We start from the raw sequence: 25,868 nt of genomic DNA on the forward strand, positions 1-25,868 counted from the left end.
ATGGACACCCATGAAATGTCGAAAAAGATGCGGGGTATGATGCTCACAGCACCTGGTATTCCCAAGCGGTCTCCCAATCAGGTACTAACCAGGCCGAACCATGATTGGCTACTGAGATCGGACGAGATCGGGCCTTTTCAGGGTGGTATGGCCGTGAGCGGTACTGCACTAGCAGATGGACACCCATGAAATGTCGAAAAAGATGCGGGGTATGATGCTCAAAGTACCTGGTATTCCCAAGCGGTCTCCCAATCAGGTACTAAACAAGCCGAACCATGCTTGGCTTCCGATATCAGACGAGATCAGGCCTTTTCAGGGTGGTATGGCCGTGAGCGGTACTGCACTAGCAGATGGACACTGTCAGGTTCATTAATAATTACCTTCGTCCGTAATTATCAATAACTGCAGGAAGACATCTTATTCAATTATTGACATTTAATTAAATAGAAATGGATACAACAGATAAAAGCCTCCGGAGGGGAGCGTTACAGCAAGTGTCACCTTACAACTTCCGAACGTCTTCCCGAATAGACGTTTTCGTCCCATTCTTATGGTCACAAGTTACAGAGTTGTTGATCATTCCATCACGTATGAGTAAAAACAACATCTGGGACTACAATAACAATCAAAGTATTTTACTAATAACAAAAACAGGGACTAGACCTAACAACATGTAGATTAGAGTAATTATACAACCTCCTTGACCTAAGAATCATATAATATAATCATAATCATATAATCGTTACATACAGAAAAACCCGAAGTGTACGGTTACATAACGATAACAATATTCTTGTTATTGTCCGAATAGCCCTGTCCTCGTCACCAAGGGCCCACCAAATCTCAAGGACCCAGATTGGGTGGATTGTTTGTATAACCATCCTGGAACAGGCTGTCCAGGTTAAAGATGACTTGGTGTGACCTCAACACTTTTGAAAAACAGAAAGAGAATGATTTAACAAAGTAATGAATTAATACAGAGAAAAGAAAGAGAATGATTTAATAAAGAAATGAATTAATATAACTATTATAATAGTAAAACAGAACAAACCCAACATTCCCCCGTTTTTATAATATGTATGTTATTAGTCATTTCTTAGTAATCACTAAATGGTAATGTCGGGTGACTGTGATTTTTCCCGCCTACTCCTTACTCCCATGGCTGGTCTGAAAGAGAAAAAACATAATTATATTCGTCCAATTGGTCCTCGGATTTACCGTACTCCTGGACCTCACTGCTTTCCCCAAACCGTCCCATAAGATACAACTCATGTACTTTAGAATTTGTAGGGGCAATTGCAGTAGTTATAAGTCGGCTTAGCAAGGAGCGCAAACAGGGGATACTACATCACCCACACAATGTTAGGATAGCGGTAATTGTGCCTATAGTAACCACGAAGGATGTAGCCAAATCTTTAGATTTTCCAAAGGTCTTATCCCACCAATCTGACAATGCGGACGTATCTACTCCAGAGTGCTCTTGCATATTGCGGTTCAGTGTTTGCAGGCCAGTAATGGCCCTGGTGAGAGATCCACTGGGTGACGCGTTGTTCGGTATGAAGGTGCAACATTGTTTTCCAAACATTGCACACACGCCCCCTGTTTCAAGGATCATATCCACCGCTATGCGATTCTGGAACGCCATCAGACTGGTAGCTGCCAGTTGTTCCTTCATGGCCACAAATCCCTGTTCAGTATAATTTCCAAGTTTTGAACATTGTAATGTAAGTAATTTATTCTATCCACATTTTTGTTTGGGGTGATTAGAAGGAAGATAGACTCCCAACCTGCTGCGATCTGATTAGCCAGCTTATACTCATCTGGTACGCCCCAGGGGATGCCAATCGCATCAATGTATGTTGGATCTCCTTCCCTCCATGCCTCTCGACGATGTCGGGAGGGTCGACCCTTCAGCCGAATTATGAGCCGCCAATTGTATCTCCTCCACTGTGGATGGAAAAACAGACATCGGTAAGAGCAGTGAGACCAAAGTACCTAGTCCTGCCGCGTTTCGGCAGGAGTCGTATAATTTATCTACCACCCCGCCACCATAGGCCAGAACGTGGTATCAGGGGTGTAGTTTGTTTTAGAACGCCGGTACACCACGTCATTTATCGCCCCCAGCTTCAGACCATGCCCTGTAAGGTTTAAGCAGGTAAAATGATTAAACAGTGGAAAAATTGACTTCCTATTTACTGCGTAACAGGATAAACACTGTTTCAATATTTTTTTTTTTTTTCTTGCCAAGTAGGACACGTTTTTTCATTTGTAAAAACACTTTTCCCCAAAAGAATGGTGATTGAGGGAGTTGTTAGACCCCATCGTTTTTTCCCTTGTCTGGTAGGTTATCCTAATCTTTTGTAAGATGGTTTAGTCTCAATTGAAACTATATGGAGACGTCAAACCCAATATAAAAGAGTTCCCTATAGTTTTATGGTATTGCTTGCTGAGCAATAATCTTTTCAATTAATATTGGTGTTTCCCGTATTTTATTAAGTCAGAAAGTTTATTTTACCCGTCCCCTCAATGTTTCAATTGAGACCACCCTTTTACCAAAGTAGCTCCACCTAGTGCTTGTCCTCTTTACACTCCATTAACAGCGCCCAATTATCCCCCGTTTGGGAAATCCCTGTTTCAGAAATACATTTTCACAGGTTAATATGTCAGTCCAAGCTTTCCAATCTTGACCAATTTCTGCAACAAGGCTTTTCCCAATCTTCAATTTTTTGCTGTTAATGTACCACACATATTTCCCACCATAGATTGCCCCTTTGTATGGCAACCGGGACGTCGCCGAGTCCAAATATATATTTTCATTTTGGAAATTTGATTTAGTAGGTAATGTTAATTAAATGTAAATGTGTATGTTTCTCGGTTTACCCTCCCGTAAGAAGGTGTATCCTCAATTGAAACGCCTCCGCCTTTTTCTCCAACTGGAGAAAACAACCCTACTGTGGAAAGGAATAGAATCACAATCATCATTAATCTCATTGCCCCAAAAGCAATAATTGTTTTCAACATGACTTTTTGTCTTTGTTTAGGGAGTTTTCCTCTTGAAACGTTTCAATTTAGACAACCTTCTTACTGTGGGAAAGGTGCATCCGTGTCCCCTTTCAGTAACAAGGACCCTCCCACTTTGCGTTGCTCCGATGTTTCTTCTTTTATGCTGCTTATCAGCATCCAGTCTTCAAGAATCACCGTCGCTTCGTCCGTTTCCTGTTAAGAAGCAAAATCTCCCTCTGATAGTCTAAATTTGGTGTGTGCGTTTTTTTTTCTCTGATAGATTCGCCTCATCATCCAATTGTCATTGTGTGGTGAATAATAACAATTTGTAAGGTCTACCAAACAGGACTTCATATAAGGTCCGCCAATTGTGGATGGTAGACAACTATTATATTAACAAAATGGGAGCCATTATCACTATAAATAGTTTCTGGAATTCCATATCGTGGAATGATATCCATATGATCTAATAAAATAAAATAAAATCTATATGTATTTTTTTGAAATGGATATGTGGGTATGCATATAGATTTAAACCCTAAGCCTTGTAGTGCCGTTGTAGCAAGGCCACCTCCCCCTTGTCGAGACATAGGTCTTCCCTTGACTCAAGCCCAAATTATTTTCTTTATTGATCTTTTATTGATAGATTATGTCTCGGTGGTCTGCCAATCAAAAAACACAAAAAGACAAACTATCATTCACGCTCACACTCATAAAAAAAAGAATTTAGTGTGTTCAACCAGTCTAGCATCTATAATTTCATTTTGTGGGAGTAAACTGGAGTACCCGGAGAAAATCCACAAATTCTCGAGGACGCCATGAATACCCCACATTCCGGAAAGTCTGGATCCACCCCGCATTCATTAGTAGATCCTTTAATATACACACCCCCACTCTAGCATTTTAACCGTTTGTAAAAAATTTCCTTCAAGTTTCACACAAAGTTATATCCTCTTTAATGCTATCAGTTTAGCTGTTTGTTCCCCGAATTGAGGTGGCAATAGTTTCACATCTAAGGTTTTTATTTTCACAGCCGCCATGACCTAATGGCCCCCTATCAGGTTTTTGGAAAATCCCAATTTCCTCTAATAGCATGCCAATCACCTTTTAATGCGGCCATCCAATTTTGTTTCTACTTGTTTCAGGTGATAAGATAATCTCCCCCATTTGTAAAACAAATTCATCCACGCCTAATTTATACAACATGACGCCTACTTGTTTTAGATATGGGGTCCCCAATTTCCCAAAATTTCCCAGAATTAATGTACTACCACATCCTGTCAAAAACCCAAAACGACTAACATAACCTGTTTCTAAGCCAGATTCTGGAATTTGGAGAATTTCTCCTTTCCCTCCCTTATCTAAGCTTGTTATTGCCACTTGTTATCACTGTAACATTCAGGCGTATTAACCCCATCGTTGCTAAAGTTCTCACCAATTTGCATGCCCTTAAAGCAGTAAAAAGCAACGTTATTTGGTTGTATCAATTGACCAATGCTTATCCAATCCGTAATATCCTTAAAGTCACCAATATGACCTGTGACAAAGCATATTTCCTCCCGCCAGGACAACAGACAATGTTCTTTCAAGTGCACTTTGAAAAACATTCCATGTTACTCCATTCTTAGGGAAAATATGCTCATTCTAAACCAATTATTTTATTTACAATTCACCTAATTATTTGGATGAATGCCATGAATTTTATCATGCCACTATTGCATTGTAAATTTCCCATCTGATGTCGTTAACAGCCAAATAATTCAATACCTACTATACTTTGTAAATCACCTCATATGATGTTTACTTAAGACAAGAGTCATTTCCCATAGCCTGTTACCAAAACAAAAATCTACAACAATTAAATTAGAGAAATCAACCTTTTGTTAGACAATTCCTAATTACAAACTTTAATGTTTTAAAAACCTTATCGTCACCAATATACCATAATTTTGTAAATTTTGTCATCCTGGCCTTTTTTTCTTTTAAACAGCCAACCTCCTGGATTAAAGTATTTTAAATAATCAAAAAATTCTGAAATAGTATTAATATTATTTTATCCTCCAAAAGCTAGTTTCCTTTAACTAAGAGCCCTTTGAAATCCACAATTGCTCAAAAATGACTATTTTGGTCTATTTCCCAAATCCAAAGCTTTTTACCAAATCAACCTTTTACTAAACAGATTTTCTATCCTCTTAATACATTTCATTTTAAAACCCAAAATATCAATGCGAAAGCATCCGCATAACCTTGCATTTCTTGCAGACCATGTATTGTTCTTATTCTGAAAAGTCCAAACAGAAAACGCAATTAGCCGTTAACTATGACCTCCACTCTTGCTGCGAAAACAGCATTGTTATCTTATGTTTACAAACCAGCTTTTTCCCTGTGCCCAAATACAACGCTTTTTAGAGAAGACAACCATTAAAACGTCAAATTAACCCCTCTTCCGATATTCAACTACATCACAATATTTTTCCAAGACCCCATATATCCAGAATATGTATGCTGCAAGCACAACAATATGGCAAAAACCCATTTTCTGCCCTCAAGTTTGCTTCAGCACCCCCAAGGCCAATTATTATTATTATAATGTCTTCACGGAAGGGATCACAAAATTTTAGTTGTTTACACGGTCCGAACGCTCCCGAAAGCCCAACACAGTTAAATCGTCTGCCCCGCGGCCCACATGTTTCACTCCCATCTAATCAGCAGCCGCTGCACCAGAAACGCTTCCCCCGCAGTTGACACATTTTTTGGCAAGTCTAGAGCATAATAAAAACACAGGTGACATTCCCTGCTAAAATTTAAATGATCATTTTGTATATATTCTTTTGTCTTTTTAAACACCATCTTCCCGTTAGCGGACGGGATCAAAAACCAAGCTGCAATAAGCCATCACATTGCTGTAAATTGACAGTACATATAGGTTATATTAACAAAGCACCACCCGCACTTGGAAATAACCATTCTAATTGTTGTTATACAAGCCCAAGCATCACAAAAAAAACCCAATTTATTGTAATCACAAAACGTCATACCCGGATTAACCAAATCAAATACCAGTGTCCCCATTAATTTTCTAGCTCCCTTTATTTTTGTTAAACTTCCTCCGCGCCCGTCACCTATCTCGGTAAATATTTTCCCCGTCAGCCGAGGAGGCCCCGCTATTTTTTCCTTACCAAACAGTACTTTCCCGCAGCCACGGTCTTAAATATATCCCCGTTATCCGAGGGAGCCCCCACTATTTTCCCAAAATAGTATTTTTAACTTCTCCCCGGCCTTATTTTGCCATTAGTGTCTGTGGAACAAGCTGTTACACTTTTATCCACTCACATATTATTTATATATGTATATTACCTCTATGCATTAGTGCATATATTATCCTGCATTCTATGCATTTTAAGCTGGCCAGCAAACCCATATTTATTTATCCATAAATATAGCTGTGTAATATTTTTAAAGCGCTTTGTCTTTCCAATTTTTTCCAATCCTTACAAGTTAGACGTATTTTTTGGATCGTCATCCAAACCCGTATTACAACACGTGTTTCCCATATTTTACTTTTATTTTTTGTAGTGAGTTTGTGTGCCTCACACAGTTAACTCTATTATTTATTATTATTATTAATATTATTATTATCTATTCGACTGTATCGACTGTATCTCCTAGGCCTTTCCTAATTTTACTGCAGAAACCACACAAACACCATACAACGTATATTCGTGCCTACCCTTTAGACACAGGACACTCCCCGGCCCCAATATTGTACCTCTAGTACAATATATTCGTGCCTACCCCTGAGACACAGGACACTTTCCAGCAAAGTGCCCCACCGTACCTGCCATTGACTAGTATAAACACAGGGTTTTATCGCCGTCACCCAGGACGCGAAACCAGCCCAACAATGGACCTCACATACAATGTCCCTTTAACGCATTTGGAAACACCTTCACAACATGCAGACATTAATGTGGACTTACCCGAGATCCATCAGATGTCTCCCTCCAGCAGGAAAAGTCTTCAACCGCCGAGAATCCAGGCGCCCCCGTCGAAAAACTCCGGCCCACCAAGGGTTTTGAAGACGCCGTGCGCACGGTCACTTACCAGATGTCGAACAGCAGCGCCTGGGTTCTCGCTCCGGTATATTGACCTCCATGGCTCAGAAGGACCAAAATGTCAGGTTCATTAATAATTACCTTCGTCCGTAATTATCAATAACTGCAGGAAGACATCTTATTCAATTATTGACATTTAATTAAATAGAAATGGATACAACAGATAAAAGCCTCCGGAGGGGAGCGTTACAGCAAGTGTCACCTTACAACTTCCGAACGTCTTCCCGAATAGACGTTTTCGTCCCATTCTTATGGTCACAAGTTACAGAGTTGTTGATCATTCCATCACGTATGAGTAAAAACAACATCTGGGACTACAATAACAATCAAAGTATTTTACTCATAACAAAAACAGGGACTAGACCTAACAACATGTAGATTAGAGTAATTATACAACCTCCTTGACCTAAGAATCATATAATATAATCATAATCATATAATCGTTACATACAGAAAAACCCGAAGTGTACGGTTACATAACGATAACAATATTCTTGTTATTGTCCGAATAGCCCTGTCCTCGTCACCAAGGGCCCACCAAATCTCAAGGACCCAGATTGGGTGGATTATCTGTATAACCATCCTGGAACAGGCTGTCCAGGTTAAAGATGACTTGGTGTGACCTCAACACTTTTGAAAAACAGAAAGAGAATGATTTAACAAAGTAATGAATTAATACAGAGAAAAGAAAGAGAATGATTTAATAAAGAAATGAATTAATATAACTATTATAATAGTAAAACAGAACAAACCCAACAGACACCCATGAAATGTCGAAGAAGATGCGGGGTATGATGCTCACAGCATCTGGTATTCCCAAGCGGTCTCCCAATCAGGTACTAACCAGGCCGAACCATGCTTGGCTTCTGAGATCGGACGAGATCGGGCCTTTTCAGGGTGGTATGGCCGAGAGCGGTACTGGTATTGCAGATGGACACCCATGAAATGTCGAAAAAGATGCGGGGTATGAAGCTCACAGCACCTGGTATTCCCAAGCGGTCTCCCAATCAGGTACTAACCAGGCCGAACCAAGCTTGGCTTCCGAGATCGGACGAGATCGGGCCTTTTCAGGGTGGTATGGCCGTGAGCAGTACTGATTTTGCAGATGGACACCCATGAAATGTCGAAAAAGATGCGGGGTATGAAGCTCACAGCACCTGGTATTCCCAAGCGGTCTCCCAATCAGGTACTAACCAGGCCGAACCATGCTTGGCTTCCGAGATCGGACGAGATCGGGCCTTTTCAGGGTGGTATGGCCATGTGAGCAGTACTGCTCTTGCAGATGGACACCCATGAAATGTCGAAAAAGATGCGGGTTATGATGCTCACAGCACCTGGTATTCCCAAGCGGTCTCCCAATCAGGTACTAACCAGGCCGAACCATGCTTGGCTTCCGAGATCGGGCGAGATCGGGCCTTTTCAGGGTGGTATGGCCGTGAGCGGTACTGCACTAGCAGATGGACACCCATGAAATGTCGAAAAAGATGCGGGGTATGATGCTCACAGCACCTGGTATTCCCAAGCGGTGTCCCAATCAGGTACTAACCAGGCCGAACCATGCTTGGCTTCCGAGATCGGACAAGATCAGGCCTTTTCAGGGTGGTATGGCCGTGAGCGGTACTGCTCTTGCAGATGGACACCCATGAAATGTCGAAAAAGATGCGGGGTATGATGCTCACAGCACCTGGTATTCCCAAGCGGTCTCCCAATCAGGTACTAACCAGGCCGAACCATGCTTGGCTGCCGAGATCGGACGAGATCGGGCGAGATCGGGCGAGATCGGGCCTTATCAGGGTGGTATGGCCGTGAGCGGTACTGCTCTTGCAGATGGACACCCATGAAATGTCGAAAAAGATGCGGGATATGATGCTCACAGCACCTGGTATTCGCGAGCGGTCTCCCAATCAGGTACTAACCAGGCCAAACCATGCTTGGCTTCCGAGATCGGACGAGATCAGGCCTTTTCAGGGTGGTATGGCCGTAAGCGGTACTCTACCAGCAGATGGACAACCATGAAATGTCGAAAAAGATGCGGGGTATGATGCTCACAGCACCTGGTATTCCCAAGCGGTCTCCCAATCAGGTACTAACCAGGCCGAACCATGCTTGGCTGCCGAGATCGGGCGAGATCGGGCCTTTTCAGGGTGGTATGGCCGTGAGCGGTACTGCACTAGCAGATGGACACCCATGAAATGTCGAAAAAGATGCAGGGTATGATGCTCACAGCACCTGGTATTCCCAAGCGGTCTCCCATTCAGGTACTAAACAGGCTGAACCATGCTTGGCTTCCGAGATCGGACGAGATCGGGCCTTTTCAGGGTGGTATGGCCGTGAGCAGTACTGCACTAGCAGATGGACACCCATGAAATGTCGAAAAAGATGCGGGGTATGATGCTCACAGCACCTGGTATTCCCAAGCGGTCTCCCAATCAGGTACTAAACAGGCCGAACCATGCTTGGCTGCCGAGACCGGACGAGATCGGGCCTTTTCAGGGTGGTATGGCCGTGAGCGGTACTGCATTAGCAGATGGACACCCATGAAATGTCGAAAAAGATGCGGGGTATGATGCTCACAGCACCTGGTATTCCCAAGCGGTCTCCCAATCAGGTACTAACCAGGCCGAACCATGCTTGGCTGCCGAGATCGAGCGAGATCGGGCCTTTTCAGGGTGGTATGGCCGTGAGCGGTACCACTCCTGCAGATGGACACCCATGAAATGTCGAAAAAGATGCGGGGTACGATGCTCAGAGCACCTGGTATTCCCAAGCGGTCTCCCAATCAGGTACTAACCAGGTCGAACCATGCTTGGCTTCCGAGATCGGACGAGATCCGGCCTTTTCAGGGTGGTATGGCCGTGAGCGGTACTGCACTAGCAGATGGACACCCATGAAATGTCGAAAAAGATGCGGGGAATGATGCTCACAGCACCTGGTATTCCCAAGCGGTCTCCCAACCAGGTACTAACCAGGCCGAACCATGCTTGGCTGCCGAGATCGGGCGAGATCGGGCCTTTTCAGGGTGGTATGGCCATGAGCGGTACTGCGCCTGCAGATGGACACCCATGAAATGTCGAAAAAGATGCGGGGTATGATGCTCACAGCACCTGGTAGTCCCAAGCGGTCTCCCATTCAGGTACTAAACAGGCTGAACCATGCTTGGCTTCCGAGATCGGACGAGATCGGGCCTTTTCAGGGTGGTATGGCCGTGAGCAGTACTGCACTAGCAGATGGACACCCATGAAATGTCGAAAAAGATGCGGGGTATGATGCTCACAGCACCTGGTATTCCCAAGCGGTCTCCCAATCAGGTACTAAACAGGCCGAACCATGCTTGGCTGCCGAGATCGGACGAGATCGGGCCTTTTCAGGGTGGTATGGCCGTGAGCGGTACTGGATTAGCAGATGGACACCCATGAAATGTCGAAAAAGATGCGGGGTATGATGCTCACAGCACCTGGTATTCTCAAGCGGTCTCACAATCAGGTACTAACCAGGCCGAACTATGCTTGGCTTCCGAGATCGGACGAGATCGGGCCTTTTCAGGGTGGTATGGCCGTGAGCGGTACTGCACTTGCAGATGGACACCCATGAAATGTCGAAAAAGATGCGGGGTATGATGCTCACAGCACCTGGTATTCCCAAGCGGTCTCCCAATCAGGTACTAAACAGGCCGAACCATGCTTGGCTGCCGAGATCGGACGAGATCGGGCGAGATCGGGCCTTATCAGGGTGGTATGGCCGTGAGCGGTACTGCTCTTGCAGATGGACACCCATGAGCTAAAGTATTAATTCGACCTTCTACACCTGCTACCCAAATCAATTGGGATTTGACATTATTCAAAGTCAGTTGAAATATTCAGGTTATAAAAGAGGGGGGAAAAGGCAGGAATATATACAGCTATGTTTTACTTTTGTGCATTTCAGGCCAAATTGGTATTTGTCTTTGAGTCAGCAATAATAACAAAGGAGTAAAGTCAGCTTGATTGCAGTAAGACTTTTTGCACTCTATACACTCAATTTTCACATGTTGTTTTACTTCTGGACGCTGCAAATGGACTACACATCTGTTGCATCGTGTGTATATATGTGTATTACCGTAGTTTGAATTTTGATTTAAACCTTTACAACCCAATTGCCTCAGATCAAGCAATTATAATGTAAAGTAGTAGATGTTTAAAAAAAGCACCAAATGCAAAAAGATAACAAAATAACAATACTAAATAGTCAAATAAGCAACTCCATTATTCTTTTAGAGAAATTATCTCAGCTGGGTCAAGTCATTCAATTCAAATCGACTGGTAATCAGATTCAATTAAAGACTAACCGATTGGGTGCAACGTTGTAGTGGCAGCACAACTAAATGAATTCACTGAATTTAAATGGGATTTATAAGTGTTTTCACATTTTATACTGTAAAACAAAAAATCACATAGGATTTATGGTTAAACACTGGAGCTACAGAATTTTACCAGAAATTACATTCAATTGGTATAGCACTTCAATAACCACCAATTTATTGGAACACTATTGTAGATTTTTCATTTCACTGAAACTAAAATTATATTGCTCCACCACCACATGCACACACCCCTTTCTTACTGTATAACTCTAGCAACCACAAGTATTTTATTTTTATTTTTTTAAGAAGAAAATGACTGACTATTCTTCTGTCTGTTCAGATATCACTACTTTTACATGATAAGAGAAGTAATTTTTAAAGAAGGCTCAGCAAAATACCCAGCATTCAATAGTACTGGCATGCTGGATCTTGCAAACTACACTCCTCAACTGCACGGAAAAAAAATAGAAAAAAACAGTCATACATTGTCTGCAGTACTTTCCACTCATTCGCTTACACTTTGTACTCCATCCTTTCTACACAAAAAGCATCATCCCGCTGTTACAGAGTAAAGAAGGTTGCACAGAGTCCTTTTCTTGCTGTTCTGTCTCTTTAGAACAGAAGGACACTTTGCGCTTCACAGAATGCAAGTCTACAAGTACTGCTGCTTAGATGTGGTTGAATGTTAGGCCCCTAAGAAATACATGTGAAGCAACAGCAATGCTTTACAAGGTGTCTATTGTTTATATAAATAAACATAAAACAGGTTACGAAAACATGCTGTAAAATCCAAATCATATTTTATCATAGTTTCACATGCTTAAACTAATAGTAATTGTTTAGTATAAATGATCGTCATGTGAAAGACATTGTTTAGTATTCTTTCATTCATTCATTCTCTCAACCGCTTATCCTCACAAGGGTCACGGGGGGTGCTAAGGCCTATCCCAGCTATCTACGGGCACCAGGCGGGGGACAAAAGAATGAACATAATTTAAAGTAATTGCTCTACAGTTGTACTGCATACCGGAGGTCATTTAATTCATTCAGATCAAGAACCTCAAATAACATATCGGCTGGTATTGTTGGAGATGGAAATCCAACTCATTTTATCTCTGAGGGCTAGCTGCGAATGCACTTGCATTATGTCAGTAAAATTCTAGAAATCATAGCGAAAGGGTTATTTTTCAAGAAAATCTGTTCGCGAAAGACCGACAAATTGTCTTTATTTGATGCTCTTGTCAGGAGAGGTTGGATTGCCTTTCCTGGCATGACGTCACGATAACTATCAGCTGTCACTAATTACGTGATTAGATTATTTTTGGCGTCACTGGACAAGGTCCAAGTGGACATGGGGAAGCTGGAGCACCTCTTTGAGTCCAGGGCCAAAGAGACGCCATGGGCCAAGAAAGCGCCAGAGAGCAAAAAGTCCGAGATCCTGGTTCTGGACTCCAAGCGGAGCACCGCCATCAACATCGGGATGACGGTCCTGCCCGCCGTTCACGTCATCAAGAGCGCCATCCTCAACTTTGACGACTTTGCCATCAACAAGGAGGGTGTGGAGAAGATCCTGAGCATGACGCCCACAGAGGAGGAGAAGCAGAAGATCCGCGAGGCTCGCTCGGCCAATCCCGACGTTCCCCTGGGGACGGCCGAGGAATTCCTCTCGGGCCTGGCTTCCGTCAGCGCCTTGACCCCCCGCCTGCAGCTGTGGTCTTTCAAACTCAACTATGAGGCACTCGAGCAGGAGATCGCCGAGCCCCTGTTTGACCTGAAGTTGGGCATGGAGCAGCTGGCCGGCAACCGGACCTTCAAGAAGATCCTGGCCACGCTGCTGGCCGTGGGGAACTTCCTCAACGGGTGTCCTCCTCACCAGAATCTTCAGGCTCCCTCCACGGTGAATCAATTCCTCTGGGCATAGGCATAAGATAACTTGGGCGCTCTCTGGTGGTTGTACGCACCTGGGCATCATGATGAAACGGTAAAGGCTTCCCAGGGCGACGTGCATAGCAGTGGTGGGGCGTATGAGTACGCTGCGGCTCTAACTCTTCTACCAGCTGTGGCTCATCTCTAGAAATGATGTGCCTGAGAGCCCCGCACCACGGTGTGTCCATTACAAAATTCCTAAACGATTCTGAGGGGTTTCTTATACATTCCAAGCAGTCCGGTGTCTTCGAGGTGGATGGTTTGCGTCGCCGAGTGCGTCGGCGCGAGCGTGGGTGGCGCTCCGCTGGGTCCATAATGGTTGGATCGTGCTGTTACGATTTCGCCGCGTAGTGTGACGCGATCGTAGGGTAAGTTGAACCCAGATGCAGAGTCGCCGAAGTAATTGGAAAGGTGAGGCAGATCTGTAGCTCTTGTTGGTTGATTTAATAAACGGGGTAACATAACTTAAACAACTTGGCTTGACCACTCATTACAAACGAACTGAACATGCGGCGTGGCGTCAATGGAAACAGCAATTACTACGAGGATTAACAGGAAACGAAACCAGAACTTAACCAGTCGATCCAACCGCGTCCACAGAAAATCATAATGCTTAAATACCAAAAATAATCTAATCACGTAATTAGTGACAGCTGATAGTTATCGTGACGTCATGCCAGGAAAGGCAATCCAACCACTCCTGACAGCTCTGAGTGATTTTGGATCCTTTGTTTCTCCCCCAAGTAATGAGGACATGTTCTTTTTAAGATAGCTCTCCATCTAAGTCCTACTATAGGTCCAGTCTTGGTAAAAGGTGCATGATGACAACTGATCTATCTGAAATCCAGAATTTGATCTGGATTTCAGATAGATCACCCATGAAATGTCGAAAAAGATGCGGGGTATGATGCTCACAGCACCTGGTATTCCCAAGCGGTCTCCCAATCAGGTACTAACCAGGCCGTACCATGCTTGGCTTCCGAGATCGAACGAGATCGGGCCTTTTCAGGGTGGTATGGCCGTGAGCGGTACTGCTCCTGCAGATGGACACCCATGAAATGTCGAAAAAGATGCGGGGTATGATGCTCACTGCACCTGGTATTCCCAAGCGGTCTCCCAATCAGGTACTAACCAGGCCGAACCATGCTTGGCTTCCGAGATCGGACGAGATCGGGCCTTTTCAGGGTGGTATGGCCGTGAGCGGTACTGCTTTTGCAGATGGACACCCATGAAATGTCGAAAAAGATGCGGGGTATGCTGCTCACAGCACCTGGTATTCCCAAGCGGTCTCCCAATCAGGTACTAAACAGGCCGAACCATGCTTGGCTTCCGAGATCGGAGGAGATCGGGCCTTTTCAGGGTGGTATGGCCGTGAGCGGTACTGCTCTTGCAGATGGACACCCATGAAATGTCGAAAAAGATGCGGGGTATGGTGCTCACAGCACCTGGTATTCCCAAGCGGTCTCCCAATCAGGTACTAACCAGGCCGAACCATGCTTGGCTTCCGAGATCGGACGAGATCGGGCCATTTCAGGGTGGTATGGCCGTGAACGGTACTGCACTAGCAGATGGACACCCATGAAATGTCGAAAAAGATGCGGGGCATGGTTCTCACAGCACCTGGTATTCCCAAGCGGTCGCCCAATCTGGTACTAAACAAGTCTAACCATGCTTGGCTTCCGAGATCGGGCGAGATCGGGCCTTTTCAGGGTGGTATGGCCGTGAGCGGTACTGCTTTTGCAGATGGACACCCATGAAATGTCGAAAAAGATGCGGGGTATGATGCTCACAGCACCTGGTATTCCCAAGCGGTCTCCCAACCAGGTACTAACCAGGCCCAACCATGCTTGGCTTCCAAGATCGGACGAGATCGGGCCTTTTCAGGGTGGTATGGCCGTGAGCGGTACTGCACTAGCAGATGGACACCCATGAAATGTCGAAAAAGATGCGGGGTATGATGCTCACAGCACCTGGTATTCCCAAGCGGTCTCCCAATCAGGTACTAACCAGGCCGAACCATGCTTGGCTTCCGAGATCGGACGAGATCAGGCCTTTTCAGGGTGGTATGGCCGTGAGCGGTACTGCTCTTGCAGATGGACACCCATGAGCTAAAGTATTAATTCGACCTTCTACACCTGCTACCCAAATCAATTGGGATTTGACATTATTCAAAGTCAGTTGGAATATTCAGGTTATAAAAGAGGGGGGAAAAGGCAGGAATATATACAGCTATGTTTTACTTTTGTGCATTTCAGGCCAAATTGGTATTTGTCTTTGAGTCAGCAATAATAACAAAGGAGTAAAGTCAGCTTGATTGCAGTAAGACTTTTTGCACTCTATACACTCAATTTTCACATGTTGTTTTACTTCTGGACGCTGCAAATGGACTGCACATCTGTTGCATCGTGTGTATATATGTGTATTACCGTACTTTGAATTTTGATTTAAACCTTTACAACCCAACTACCTCAGATCAAGCAATTATAATGTAAAGTAGTAGATGTTTAAAAAAAGCACCAAATGCAAAAAGATAACAAAATAACAATACTAAATAGTCAAATAAGCAACTCCATTATTCTTTTAGAGAAAATATCTCAGCGGGGTCAAGTCATTCAATTCAAATCGACTGGTAATCAGATTCAATTAAAGACTAACCGATTGGGTGCAATGTTGTAGTGGCAGCACAACTAAATGAATTCACTGAATTTAAATGGGATTTATAAGTGTTTTCACATTTTATACTGTAAAACAAAAAATCACATAGGATTTATGGTTAAACACTGGAGCTACAGAATTTTACCAGAAATTACATTCAATTGGTATAGCACTTCAATAACCACCAGTTTATTGGAACACTATTGTAGATTTTTCATTTCACTGAAACTAAAATTATATTGCTCCACCACCACATGCACACACCCCTTTTTTACTGTATAACTCTAGCAACCACAAGTATTTTATTTTTATTTTTTTAAGAAGAAAATGACTGAGTATTCTTCTGTCTGTTCAGATATCACTACTTTTACATGATAAGAGAAGTAATTTTTAAAGAAGGCTCAGCAAAATACCCAGCATTCAATAGTACTGGCATGCTGGATCTTGCAAACTACACTCCTCAACTGCACGGAAAAAAAATAGAAAAAAACAGTCATACATTGTCTGCAGTACTTTCCACTCATTCGCTTACACTTTGTACTCCATCCTTTCTACACAAAAAGCATCATCCCGCTGTTACAGAGTAAAGAAGGTTGCACAGAGTCCTTTTCTTGCTGTTCTGTCTCTTTAGAACAGAAGGACACTTTGCGCTTCACAGAATGCAAGTCTACAAGTACTGCTGCTTAGATGTGGTTGAATGTTAGGCCCCTAAGAAATACATGTGAAGCAACAGCAATGCTTTACAAGGTGCCTATTGTTTATATAAATAAACATAAAACAGGTTACGAAAACATGCTGTAAAATCCAAATCATATTTTATCATAGTTTCACATGCTTAAACTAATAGTAATTGTTTAGTATAAATGATCGTCATGTGAAAGACATTGTTTAGTATTCTTTCATTCATTCATTCTCTCAACCGCTTATCCTCACAAGGGTCACGGGGGGTGCTAAGGCCTATCCCAGCTATCTACGGGCACCAGGCGGGGGACAAAAGAATGAACATAATTTAAAGTAATTGCTCTACAGTTGTACTGCATACCGGAGGTCATTTAATTCATTCAGATCAAGAACCTCAAATAACATATCGGCTGGTATTGTTGGAGATGGAAATCCAACTCATTTTATCTCTGAGGGCTAGCTGCGAATGCACTTGCATTATGTCAGTAAAATTCTAGAAATCATAGCGAAAGGGTTATTTTTCAAGAAAATCTGTTCCCGAAAGACCGACAAATTGTCTTTATTTGATGCTCTTGTCAGGAGAGGTTGGATTGCCTTTCCTGGCATGACGTCACGATAACTATCAGCTGTCACTAATTACGTGATTAGATTATTTTTGGCGTCACTGGACAAGGTCCAAGTGGACATGGGGAAGCTGGAGCACCTCTTTGAGTCCAGGGCCAAAGAGACGCCATGGGCCAAGAAAGCGCCAGAGAGCAAAAAGTCCGAGATCCTGGTTCTGGACTCCAAGCGGAGCACCGCCATCAACATCGGGATGACGGTCCTGCCCGCCGTTCACGTCATCAAGAGCGCCATCCTCAACTTTGACGACTTTGCCATCAACAAGGAGGGTGTGGAGAAGATCCTGAGCATGACGCCCACAGAGGAGGAGAAGCAGAAGATCCGCGAGGCTCGCTCGGCCAATCCCGACGTTCCCCTGGGGACGGCCGAGGAATTCCTCTCGGGCCTGGCTTCCGTCAGCGCCTTGACCCCCCGCCTGCAGCTGTGGTCTTTCAAACTCAACTATGAGGCACTCGAGCAGGAGATCGCCGAGCCCCTGTTTGACCTGAAGTTGGGCATGGAGCAGCTGGCCGGCAACCGGACCTTCAAGAAGATCCTGGCCACGCTGCTGGCCGTGGGGAACTTCCTCAACGGGTGTCCTCCTCACCAGAATCTTCAGGCTCCCTCCATGGTGAATCAATTCCTCTGGGCATAGGCATAAGATAACTTGGGCACTCTCTGGTGGTTGTACGCACCTGGGCATCATGATGAAACGGTAAAGGCTTCCCAGGGCGACGTGCATAGCAGTGGTGGGGCGTATGAGTACGCTGCGGCTCTAACTCTTCTACCAGCTGTGGCTCATCTCTAGAAATGATGTGCCTGAGAGCCCCGCACCACGGTGTGTCCATTACAAAATTCCTAAACGATTCTGAGGGGTTTCTTATACATTCCAAGCAGTCCGGTGTCTTCGAGGTGGATGGTTTGCGTCGCCGAGTGCGTCGGCGCGAGCGTGGGTGGCGCTCCGCTGGGTCCATAATGGTTGGATCGTGCTGTTACGATTTCGCCGCGTAGTGCGACGCGATCGTAGGGTAAGTTGAACCCAGATGCAGAGTCGCCGAAGTAATTGGAAAGGTGAGGCAGATCTGTAGCTCTTGTTGGTTGATTTAATAAACGGGGTAACATAACTTAAACAACTTGGCTTGACCACTCATTACAAACGAACTGAACATGCGGCGTGGCGTCAATGGAAACAGCAATTACTACGAGGATTAACAGGAAACGAAACCAGAACTTAACCAGTCGATCCAACCGCGTCCACAGAAAATCATAATGCTTAAATACCAAAAATAATCTAATCACGTAATTAGTGACAGCTGATAGTTATCGTGACGTCATGCCAGGAAAGGCAATCCAACCACTCCTGACAGCTCTGAGTGATTTTGGATCCTTTGTTTCTCCCCCAAGTAATGAGGACATGTTCTTTTTAAGATAGCTCTCCATCTAAGTCCTACTATAGGTCCAGTCTTGGTAAAAGGTGCATGATGACAACTGATCTATCTGAAATCCAGAATTTGATCTGGATTTCAGATAGATCACCCATGAAATGTCGAAAAAGATGCGGGGTATGATGCTCACAGCACCTGGTATTCCCAAGCGGTCTCCCAATCAGGTACTAACCAGGCCGAACCATGCTTGGCTTCCGAGATCGAATGAGATCGGGCCTTTTCAGGGTGGTATGGCCGTGAGCGGTACTGCTCCTGCAGATGGACACCCATGAAATGTCGAAAAAGATGCGGGGTATGATGCTCACTGCACCTGGTATTCCCAAGCGGTCTCCCAATCAGGTACTAACCAGGCCGAACCATGCTTGGCTTCCGAGATTGGACGAGATCGGGCCTTTTCAGGGTGGTATGGCCGTGAGCGGTACTGCTTTTGCAGATGGACACCCATGAAATGTCGAAAAAGATGCGGGGTATGCTGCTCACAGCACCTGGTATTCCCAAGCGGTCTCCCAATCAGGTACTAAACAGGCCGAACCATGCTTGGCTTCCGAGATCGGAGGAGATCGGGCCTTTTCAGGGTGGTATGGCCGTGAGCGGTACTGCTCTTGCAGATGGACACCCATGAAATGTCGAAAAAGATGCGGGGTATTATGCTCACAGCACCTGGTATTCCCAAGCGGTCTCCCAATCAGGTACTAACCAGGCCGAACCATGCTTGGCTTCCGAGATCGGACGAGATCGGGCCTTTTCAGGGTGGTATGGCCGTGAGCGGTACTGCACTAGCAGATGGACACCCATGAAATGTCGAAAAAGATGCGGGGCATGGTTCTCACAGCACCCGGTATTCCCAAGCGGTCTCCCAATCTGGTACTAAACAAGTCTAACCATGCTTGGCTTCCGAGATCGGACGAGATCGGGCCTTTTCAGGGTGGTATGGCCGTGAGCGGTACTGCACTAGCAGATGGACACCCATGAAATGTCGAAAAAGATGCGGGGTATGATGTACACAGCACCTGGTATTCCCAAGCGGACTCCCAATCAGGTACTAACCAGGCCGAGCCATGCTTGGCTTCCGAGATCGGACGAGATCGGGCCTTTTCAGGGAGGTATGGCCGTGAGCGGTACTGCACTAGCAGATGGACACCCATGAAATGTCGAAAAAGATGCGGGGTATGATGCTCACCGCACCTGGTATTCCCAAGCGGTCTCCCAATCAGGTACTAACCAGGCCGAACCATGCTTGGCTGCCGAGATCGGACGAGATCAGGCGAGATCGGGCCTTATCAGGGTGGTATGGCCGTGAGCGGTACTGCTCTTGCAGATGGACACCCATGAAATGTCAAAAAAGATGCGGGGTATGATGCTCACAGCACCTGGTATTCCCAAGCAGTCTCCCAATCAAGTACTAAACAGGCCGAACCATGCTTGGCTTCCGAGATCGGACGAGATCGGGCCTTTTCAGCGTGGTATGGCCGTGAGCGGTACTGCACTAGCAGATGGACACCCATGAAATGTCGAAAAAGATGCTGGGTATGATGCTCACAGCACCTGGTATTCCCAAGCGGTCTGCCAATCAGGTACTAACCAGGCTGAACCATGCTTGGCTGCCTAGATCGGACGAGATCGGGCCTTTTCAGGGTGGTATGGCCGTGAGCGGTACTGCCCTTGCAGATGGACACCCATGAAATGTCAAAAAAGATGCGGGGTATGATGCTCACAGCACCTGGTATTCCCAAGCGGTCTCCCAATCAGGTACTAAACAGGCCGAATCATGCTTGGCTTCCGAGATCGGACGAGATCGGGCCTTTTCAGGGTGGTATGGCCGTGAGCGGTACTGCACTAGCAGATGGACACCCATGAAATGTCGAAAAAGATGCGGGGTATGATGCTTAAAGCACCTGGTATTCCCAAGCGGTCTCCCAATCAGGTACTAAACAGGCCGAACCATGCTTGGCTTCCGAGATCGGACGAGATCGGGCCTTTTCAGGGTGGTATGGCCGTGAGCGGTACTGCACTAGCAGATGGACACCCATGAAATGTCGAAAAAGATGCGGGGTATGATGCTCACAGCACCTGGTATTCCCAAGCAGTTTCCCAATCAGGTACTAAACAGGCCGAACCATGCTTGGCTTCCGAGATTGGACGAGATCGGGCCTTTTTTAGGGTGGTATAGCCATGAGCGGTACTGCTCTTGCAGATGGACACCCATGAAATGTCGAAAAAGATGCGGGGTATGATGCTCACAGCACCTGGTATTCCCAAGCGGTCTCCCAATCAGGTACTAAACAGGCCGAACCATGCTTGGCTGCCGAGATCGGACGAGATCGGGCCTTTTCAGGGTGGTATGGCCGTGAGCGGTACTGCTCTTGCAGATGGACACCCATGAAATGTCGAAAAAGATGCCGGGTATGATGCTCACAGCACCTGGTATTCCCAAGCGGTCTCCCAATCAGGTACTAAACAGGCCGAACAATGCTTGGCTTCCGAGATCGGACGAGATCGGGCCTTTACAGGGTGATATGGCCTTGAGCGGTACTGCTCTTGCAGATGGACACCCATGAAATGTCGAAAAAGATGCGGGGCATGGTTCTCACAGCACCTGGTATTCCCAAGCGGTCTCCCAATCAGATACTAACTAGGCCGAACCATGCTTGGCTTCCGAGATCGGACGAGATCGGACGAGATCGGGCCTTTTCAGGGTGATATGGCCGTGAGCGGTACTGCTCTTGCAGATGGACACCCATGAAATGTCGAAAAAGATGCGGGGTATGATGCTCACAGCACCTGGTATTCCCAAGCAGTCTCCCAATCAGGTACTAACCAGGCCAAACCATGCTTGGCTGCCGAGATCTGACGAGGTCGGGCCTTTGCAGGGTGGTATGGCCGTGAGCAGTACTGCTCTTGCAGATGGACACCCATGAAATGTCGAAAAAGATGCGGGGTATGATGCTCACAGCACCTGGTATTCCCCAGCGGTCTCCCAATCAGATACTAACCAGGCCAAACCATGCTTGGCTTCCGAGATCGGACGAGATCGGGCCTTTTCAGGGTGGTATGGCCGTTAGCGGTACTGCCTTTGCAGATGGACACCCAGGAAATGTCGAAAAAGATGCAGGGTATGATGCTCACAGCACCTGGTATTCCCAAGCGGTCTCCCAAACAGGTACTAAACAGGCCGAACCATGCTTGGCTTCCGAGATCGGACGAGATCGGGCCTTTTCAGGGTGGTATGGCCGTGAGCGGTACTGCTCTTGCAGGTGGACACCCATGAAATGTCGAAAAAGATGCGGGGCAAGATGCTCACAGCACCTGGTATTCCCAAGCGGTCTCCCAATCAGGTACTAAACAGGCCGAACCATGCTTGGCTTCCGAGATCGGACGGGATCGGGCCTTTTCAGGGTGGTATGGCCGTGAGCGGTACTGCTCTTGCAGATGGACACCCATGAAATGTCGAAAAAGATGCGGGGTATGATGCTCACAGCACCTGGTATTCCCAAGCGGTCTCCCAATCAGGTACTAACCAGGCCGAACCATGCTTGGCTGCCGAGATCGGACGAGATCGGGCCTTTTCAGGGTGGTATGTCCGTAAGCGGTACTGCTTTTGCAGATGGACACCCATGAAATGTCGAAAAAGATGCGGGGTATGATGCTCACAGCACCTGGTATTCCCAAGCGGTCTCCCAATCAGGTACTAACCAGGCCGAACCATGCTTGGCTGCCGAGATCGGACGAGATCGGGCGAGATCGGGCCTTATCAGGGTGGTATGGCCGTGAGCGGTACTGCTCTTGCAGATGGACACCCATGAAATGTCGAAAAAGATGCGGGGTCTGATGCTCACAGCACCTGGTATTCCCAAGCGGTCTCCCAATCAGGTACTAAACAGGCCGAACAATGCTTGGCTTCCGAGATCGGACGAGATCGGGCCTTTTCAGGGTGGTATGGCCGTGAGCGGTACTGCTTTTGCAGATGGACACCCATGAAATGTCGAAAAAGATGCGGGGTATGATGCTCACAGCACCTGGTATTCCCAAACGGTCTCCCAACCAGGTACTAACCAGGCCGAACCATGCTTGGCTTCCAAGATCGGACGAGATCGGGCCTTTTCAGGGTGGTATGGCCGTGAGCGGTACTGCACTAGCAGATGGACACCCATGAGCTAAAGTATTAATTCGACCTTCTACACCTGCTACCCAAATCAATTGGGATTTGACATTATTCAAAGTCAGTTGGAATATTGAGGTTATAAAAGAGGGGGGAAAAGGCAGGAATATATACAGCTATGTTTTACTTTTGTGCATTTCAGGCCAAATTGGTATTTGTCTTTGAGTCAGCAATAATAACAAAGGAGTAAAGTCAGCTTGATTGCAGTAAGACTTTTTGCACTCTATACACTCAATTTTCACATGTTGTTTTACTTCTGGACGCTGTAAATGGACTGCACATCTGTTGCATCGTGTGTATATATGTGTATTACCGTACTTTGAATTTTGATTTAAACCTTTACAACCCAACTGCCTCAGATCAAGCAATTATAATGTAAAGTAGTAGATGTTTAAAAAAAGCACCAAATGCAAAAAGATAACAAAATAACAATACTAAATAGTCAAATAAGCAACTCCATTATTCTTTTAGAGAAAATATCTCAGCGGGGTCAAGTCATTCAATTCAAATCGACTGGTAATCAGATTCAATTAAAGACTAACCGATTGGGTGCAATGTTGTAGTGGCAGCACAACTAAATGAATTCACTGAATTTAAATGGGATTTATAAGTGTTTTCACATGTTATACTGTAAAACAAAAATCACATAGGATTTATGGTTAAACACTGGAGCTACAGTATTTTACCAGAAATTACATTCAATTGGTATAGCACTTCAATAACCACCAATTTATTGGAACACTATTGTAGATTTTTCATTACACTGAAACTAAAATTATATTGCTCCACCACCACATGCACACACCCCTTTTTTACTGTATAACTCTAGCAACCACAAGTATTTTATTTTTATTTTTTTAAGAAGAAAATGACTGACTATTCTATTAATTTTTAAAGAAGGCTCAGCAAAATACCCAGCATTCAATAGTACTGGCATGCTGGAACTTGCAAACTACACTCCTCAACTACACGGAAAAAAAATAGAAAAAAACAGTCATACATTGTCTGCAGTACTTTCCACTCATTCGCTTACACTTTGTACTCCATCCTTTCTACACAAAAAGCATCATCCCGCTGTTACAGAGTAAAGAAGGTTGCACAGAGTCCTTTTCTTGCTGTTCTGTCTCTTTAGAACAGAAGGACACTTTGCGCTTCACAGAATGCAAGTCTACAAGTACTGCTGCTTAGATGTGGTTGAATGTTAGGCCCCTAAGAAATACATGTGAAGCAACAGCAATGCTTTACAAGGTGTCTATTGTTTATATAAATAAACATAAAACAGGTTACGAAAACATGCTGTAAAATCCAAATCATATTTTATCATAGTTTCACATGCTTAAACTAATAGTAATTGTTTAGTATAATTGATCGTCATGTGAAAGACATTGTTTAGTATTCTTTCATTCATTCATTCTCTCAACCGCTTATCCTCACAAGGGTCACGGGGGGTGCTAAGGCCTATCCCAGCTATCTACGGGCACCAGGCGGGGGACAAAAGAATGAACATAATTTAAAGTAATTGCTCTACAGTTGTACTGCATACCGGAGGTCATTTAATTCATTCAGATCAAGAACCTCAAATAACATAACGGCTGGTATTGTTGGAGATGGAAATCCAACTCATTTTATCTCTGAGGGCTAGCTGCGAATGCACTTGCATTATGTCAGTAAAATTCTAGAAATCATAGCGAAAGGGTTATTTTTCAAGAACATCTGTTCCCGAAAGACCGACAAATTGTCTTTATTTGATGCTCTTGTCAGGAGTGGTTGGATTGCCTTTCCTGGCATGACGTCACGATAACTATCAGCTGTCACTAATTACGTGATTAGATTATTTTTGGCGTCACTGGACAAGGTCCAAGTGGACATGGGGAAGCTGGAGCACCTCTTTGAGTCCAGGGCCAAAGAGACGCCATGGGCCAAGAAAGCGCCAGAGAGCAAAAAGTCGAGATCCTGGTTCTGGACTCCAAGCGGAGCACCGCCATCAACATCGGGATGACGGTCCTGCCCGCCGTTCACGTCATCAAGAGCGCCATCCTCAACTTTGACGACTTTGCCATCAACAAGGAGGGTGTGGAGAAGATCCTGAGCATGACGCCCACAGAGGAGGAGAAGCAGAAGATCCGCGAGGCTCGCTCGGCCAATCCCGACGTTCCCCTGGGGACGGCCGAGGAATTCCTCTCGGGCCTGGCTTCCGTCAGCGCCTTGACCCCCCGCCTGCAGCTGTGGTCTTTCAAACTCAACTATGAGGCACTCGAGCAGGAGATCGCCGAGCCCCTGTTTGACCTGAAGTTGGGCATGGAGCAGCTGGCCGGCAACCGGACCTTCAAGAAGATCCTGGCCACGCTGCTGGCCGTGGGGAACTTCCTCAACGGGTGTCCTCCTCACCAGAATCTTCAGGCTCCCTCCATGGTGAATCAATTCCTCTGGGCATAGGCATAAGATAACTTGGGCGCTCTCTGGTGGTTGTACGCACCTGGGCATCATGATGAAACGGTAAAGGCTTCCCAGGGCGACGTGCATAGCAGTGGTGGGGCGTATGAGTACGCTGCGGCTCTAACTCTTCTACCAGCTGTGGCTCATCTCTAGAAATGATGTGCCTGAGAGCCCCGCACCACGGTGTGTCCATTACAAAATTCCTAAACGATTCTGAGGGGTTTCTTATACATTCCAAGCAGTCCGGTGTCTTCGAGGTGGATGGTTTGCGTCGCCGAGTGCGTCGGCGCGAGCGTGGGTGGCGCTCCGCTGGGTCCATAATGGTTGGATCGTGCTGTTACGATTTCACCGCGTAGTGCGACGCGATCGTAGGGTAAGTTGAACCCAGATGCAGAGTCGCCGAAGTAATTGGAAAGGTGAGGCAGATCTGTAGCTCTTGTTGGTTGATTTAATAAACGGGGTAACATAACTTAAACAACTTGGCTTGACCACTCATTACAAACGAACTG

At 45.5% G+C, this 25,868-nt stretch overlaps 1 non-coding gene and 46 pseudogenes across 1 annotated transcript; all 47 read right to left on the reverse strand.

Annotated features, from left to right (window-relative positions):
* Positions 1 to 40: 40 nt before the first annotated feature.
* Positions 41 to 159, reverse strand: LOC144181957 (5S ribosomal RNA; annotated as a pseudogene).
* A 56-nt stretch (positions 160 to 215) lies between these two features.
* Positions 216 to 334, reverse strand: LOC144187001 (5S ribosomal RNA; annotated as a pseudogene).
* Positions 335 to 7,913: 7,579 nt separating this feature from the next.
* LOC144184002 (5S ribosomal RNA) lies at positions 7,914 to 8,032 on the reverse strand (annotated as a pseudogene).
* A 56-nt stretch (positions 8,033 to 8,088) lies between these two features.
* On the reverse strand, positions 8,089 to 8,207 carry LOC144187427 (5S ribosomal RNA; annotated as a pseudogene).
* Positions 8,208 to 8,263: 56 nt separating this feature from the next.
* LOC144190342 (5S ribosomal RNA) lies at positions 8,264 to 8,382 on the reverse strand (annotated as a pseudogene).
* A 58-nt stretch (positions 8,383 to 8,440) lies between these two features.
* LOC144188463 (5S ribosomal RNA) lies at positions 8,441 to 8,559 on the reverse strand (annotated as a pseudogene).
* Positions 8,560 to 8,615: 56 nt separating this feature from the next.
* LOC144181777 (5S ribosomal RNA) lies at positions 8,616 to 8,734 on the reverse strand (annotated as a pseudogene).
* A 56-nt stretch (positions 8,735 to 8,790) lies between these two features.
* Positions 8,791 to 8,929, reverse strand: LOC144185332 (5S ribosomal RNA; annotated as a pseudogene).
* A 56-nt stretch (positions 8,930 to 8,985) lies between these two features.
* LOC144191546 (5S ribosomal RNA) lies at positions 8,986 to 9,104 on the reverse strand (annotated as a pseudogene).
* A 56-nt stretch (positions 9,105 to 9,160) lies between these two features.
* LOC144189700 (5S ribosomal RNA) lies at positions 9,161 to 9,279 on the reverse strand (annotated as a pseudogene).
* Positions 9,280 to 9,335: 56 nt separating this feature from the next.
* On the reverse strand, positions 9,336 to 9,454 carry LOC144189802 (5S ribosomal RNA; annotated as a pseudogene).
* A 56-nt stretch (positions 9,455 to 9,510) lies between these two features.
* On the reverse strand, positions 9,511 to 9,629 carry LOC144190614 (5S ribosomal RNA; annotated as a pseudogene).
* Positions 9,630 to 9,685: 56 nt separating this feature from the next.
* Positions 9,686 to 9,804, reverse strand: LOC144190317 (5S ribosomal RNA; annotated as a pseudogene).
* A 56-nt stretch (positions 9,805 to 9,860) lies between these two features.
* On the reverse strand, positions 9,861 to 9,979 carry LOC144184474 (5S ribosomal RNA; annotated as a pseudogene).
* A 56-nt stretch (positions 9,980 to 10,035) lies between these two features.
* On the reverse strand, positions 10,036 to 10,154 carry LOC144189599 (5S ribosomal RNA; annotated as a pseudogene).
* A 56-nt stretch (positions 10,155 to 10,210) lies between these two features.
* LOC144183225 (5S ribosomal RNA) lies at positions 10,211 to 10,329 on the reverse strand (annotated as a pseudogene).
* Positions 10,330 to 10,385: 56 nt separating this feature from the next.
* LOC144188752 (5S ribosomal RNA) lies at positions 10,386 to 10,504 on the reverse strand (annotated as a pseudogene).
* Positions 10,505 to 10,560: 56 nt separating this feature from the next.
* On the reverse strand, positions 10,561 to 10,679 carry LOC144184200 (5S ribosomal RNA; annotated as a pseudogene).
* Positions 10,680 to 10,735: 56 nt separating this feature from the next.
* On the reverse strand, positions 10,736 to 10,864 carry LOC144184383 (5S ribosomal RNA; annotated as a pseudogene).
* Positions 10,865 to 14,291: 3,427 nt separating this feature from the next.
* Positions 14,292 to 14,410, reverse strand: LOC144183635 (5S ribosomal RNA; annotated as a pseudogene).
* Positions 14,411 to 14,466: 56 nt separating this feature from the next.
* LOC144188977 (5S ribosomal RNA) lies at positions 14,467 to 14,585 on the reverse strand (annotated as a pseudogene).
* Positions 14,586 to 14,641: 56 nt separating this feature from the next.
* Positions 14,642 to 14,760, reverse strand: LOC144189269 (5S ribosomal RNA; annotated as a pseudogene).
* Positions 14,761 to 14,816: 56 nt separating this feature from the next.
* LOC144188253 (5S ribosomal RNA) lies at positions 14,817 to 14,935 on the reverse strand (annotated as a pseudogene).
* A 56-nt stretch (positions 14,936 to 14,991) lies between these two features.
* LOC144183868 (5S ribosomal RNA) lies at positions 14,992 to 15,110 on the reverse strand (annotated as a pseudogene).
* Positions 15,111 to 15,166: 56 nt separating this feature from the next.
* Positions 15,167 to 15,285, reverse strand: LOC144190853 (5S ribosomal RNA). Its single transcript, XR_013324990.1, has one exon. It is a non-coding gene; the product is annotated as a 5S ribosomal RNA (ribosomal RNA).
* Positions 15,286 to 15,341: 56 nt separating this feature from the next.
* On the reverse strand, positions 15,342 to 15,460 carry LOC144187785 (5S ribosomal RNA; annotated as a pseudogene).
* A 3,427-nt stretch (positions 15,461 to 18,887) lies between these two features.
* On the reverse strand, positions 18,888 to 19,006 carry LOC144189085 (5S ribosomal RNA; annotated as a pseudogene).
* A 56-nt stretch (positions 19,007 to 19,062) lies between these two features.
* LOC144181792 (5S ribosomal RNA) lies at positions 19,063 to 19,181 on the reverse strand (annotated as a pseudogene).
* Positions 19,182 to 19,237: 56 nt separating this feature from the next.
* Positions 19,238 to 19,356, reverse strand: LOC144189270 (5S ribosomal RNA; annotated as a pseudogene).
* A 56-nt stretch (positions 19,357 to 19,412) lies between these two features.
* On the reverse strand, positions 19,413 to 19,531 carry LOC144189967 (5S ribosomal RNA; annotated as a pseudogene).
* Positions 19,532 to 19,587: 56 nt separating this feature from the next.
* On the reverse strand, positions 19,588 to 19,706 carry LOC144191908 (5S ribosomal RNA; annotated as a pseudogene).
* Positions 19,707 to 19,762: 56 nt separating this feature from the next.
* LOC144182370 (5S ribosomal RNA) lies at positions 19,763 to 19,881 on the reverse strand (annotated as a pseudogene).
* A 56-nt stretch (positions 19,882 to 19,937) lies between these two features.
* Positions 19,938 to 20,066, reverse strand: LOC144186170 (5S ribosomal RNA; annotated as a pseudogene).
* A 56-nt stretch (positions 20,067 to 20,122) lies between these two features.
* On the reverse strand, positions 20,123 to 20,241 carry LOC144191590 (5S ribosomal RNA; annotated as a pseudogene).
* Positions 20,242 to 20,297: 56 nt separating this feature from the next.
* Positions 20,298 to 20,416, reverse strand: LOC144186108 (5S ribosomal RNA; annotated as a pseudogene).
* Positions 20,417 to 20,472: 56 nt separating this feature from the next.
* Positions 20,473 to 20,591, reverse strand: LOC144190296 (5S ribosomal RNA; annotated as a pseudogene).
* A 56-nt stretch (positions 20,592 to 20,647) lies between these two features.
* LOC144182809 (5S ribosomal RNA) lies at positions 20,648 to 20,766 on the reverse strand (annotated as a pseudogene).
* A 232-nt stretch (positions 20,767 to 20,998) lies between these two features.
* On the reverse strand, positions 20,999 to 21,117 carry LOC144188753 (5S ribosomal RNA; annotated as a pseudogene).
* A 56-nt stretch (positions 21,118 to 21,173) lies between these two features.
* On the reverse strand, positions 21,174 to 21,292 carry LOC144185803 (5S ribosomal RNA; annotated as a pseudogene).
* A 241-nt stretch (positions 21,293 to 21,533) lies between these two features.
* Positions 21,534 to 21,652, reverse strand: LOC144182151 (5S ribosomal RNA; annotated as a pseudogene).
* A 56-nt stretch (positions 21,653 to 21,708) lies between these two features.
* On the reverse strand, positions 21,709 to 21,827 carry LOC144191597 (5S ribosomal RNA; annotated as a pseudogene).
* A 56-nt stretch (positions 21,828 to 21,883) lies between these two features.
* On the reverse strand, positions 21,884 to 22,002 carry LOC144188283 (5S ribosomal RNA; annotated as a pseudogene).
* A 56-nt stretch (positions 22,003 to 22,058) lies between these two features.
* On the reverse strand, positions 22,059 to 22,177 carry LOC144182169 (5S ribosomal RNA; annotated as a pseudogene).
* A 56-nt stretch (positions 22,178 to 22,233) lies between these two features.
* Positions 22,234 to 22,352, reverse strand: LOC144191022 (5S ribosomal RNA; annotated as a pseudogene).
* A 56-nt stretch (positions 22,353 to 22,408) lies between these two features.
* Positions 22,409 to 22,537, reverse strand: LOC144182657 (5S ribosomal RNA; annotated as a pseudogene).
* Positions 22,538 to 22,593: 56 nt separating this feature from the next.
* On the reverse strand, positions 22,594 to 22,712 carry LOC144190454 (5S ribosomal RNA; annotated as a pseudogene).
* A 56-nt stretch (positions 22,713 to 22,768) lies between these two features.
* Positions 22,769 to 22,887, reverse strand: LOC144187952 (5S ribosomal RNA; annotated as a pseudogene).
* Positions 22,888 to 25,868: the final 2,981 nt, after the last annotated feature.

The sequence above is a fragment of the Stigmatopora nigra genome, unplaced genomic scaffold (genome assembly GCF_051989575.1).
Source record: "Stigmatopora nigra isolate UIUO_SnigA unplaced genomic scaffold, RoL_Snig_1.1 HiC_scaffold_24, whole genome shotgun sequence".
NCBI classification, from domain to species: Eukaryota; Metazoa; Chordata; class Actinopteri; order Syngnathiformes; family Syngnathidae; genus Stigmatopora; species Stigmatopora nigra.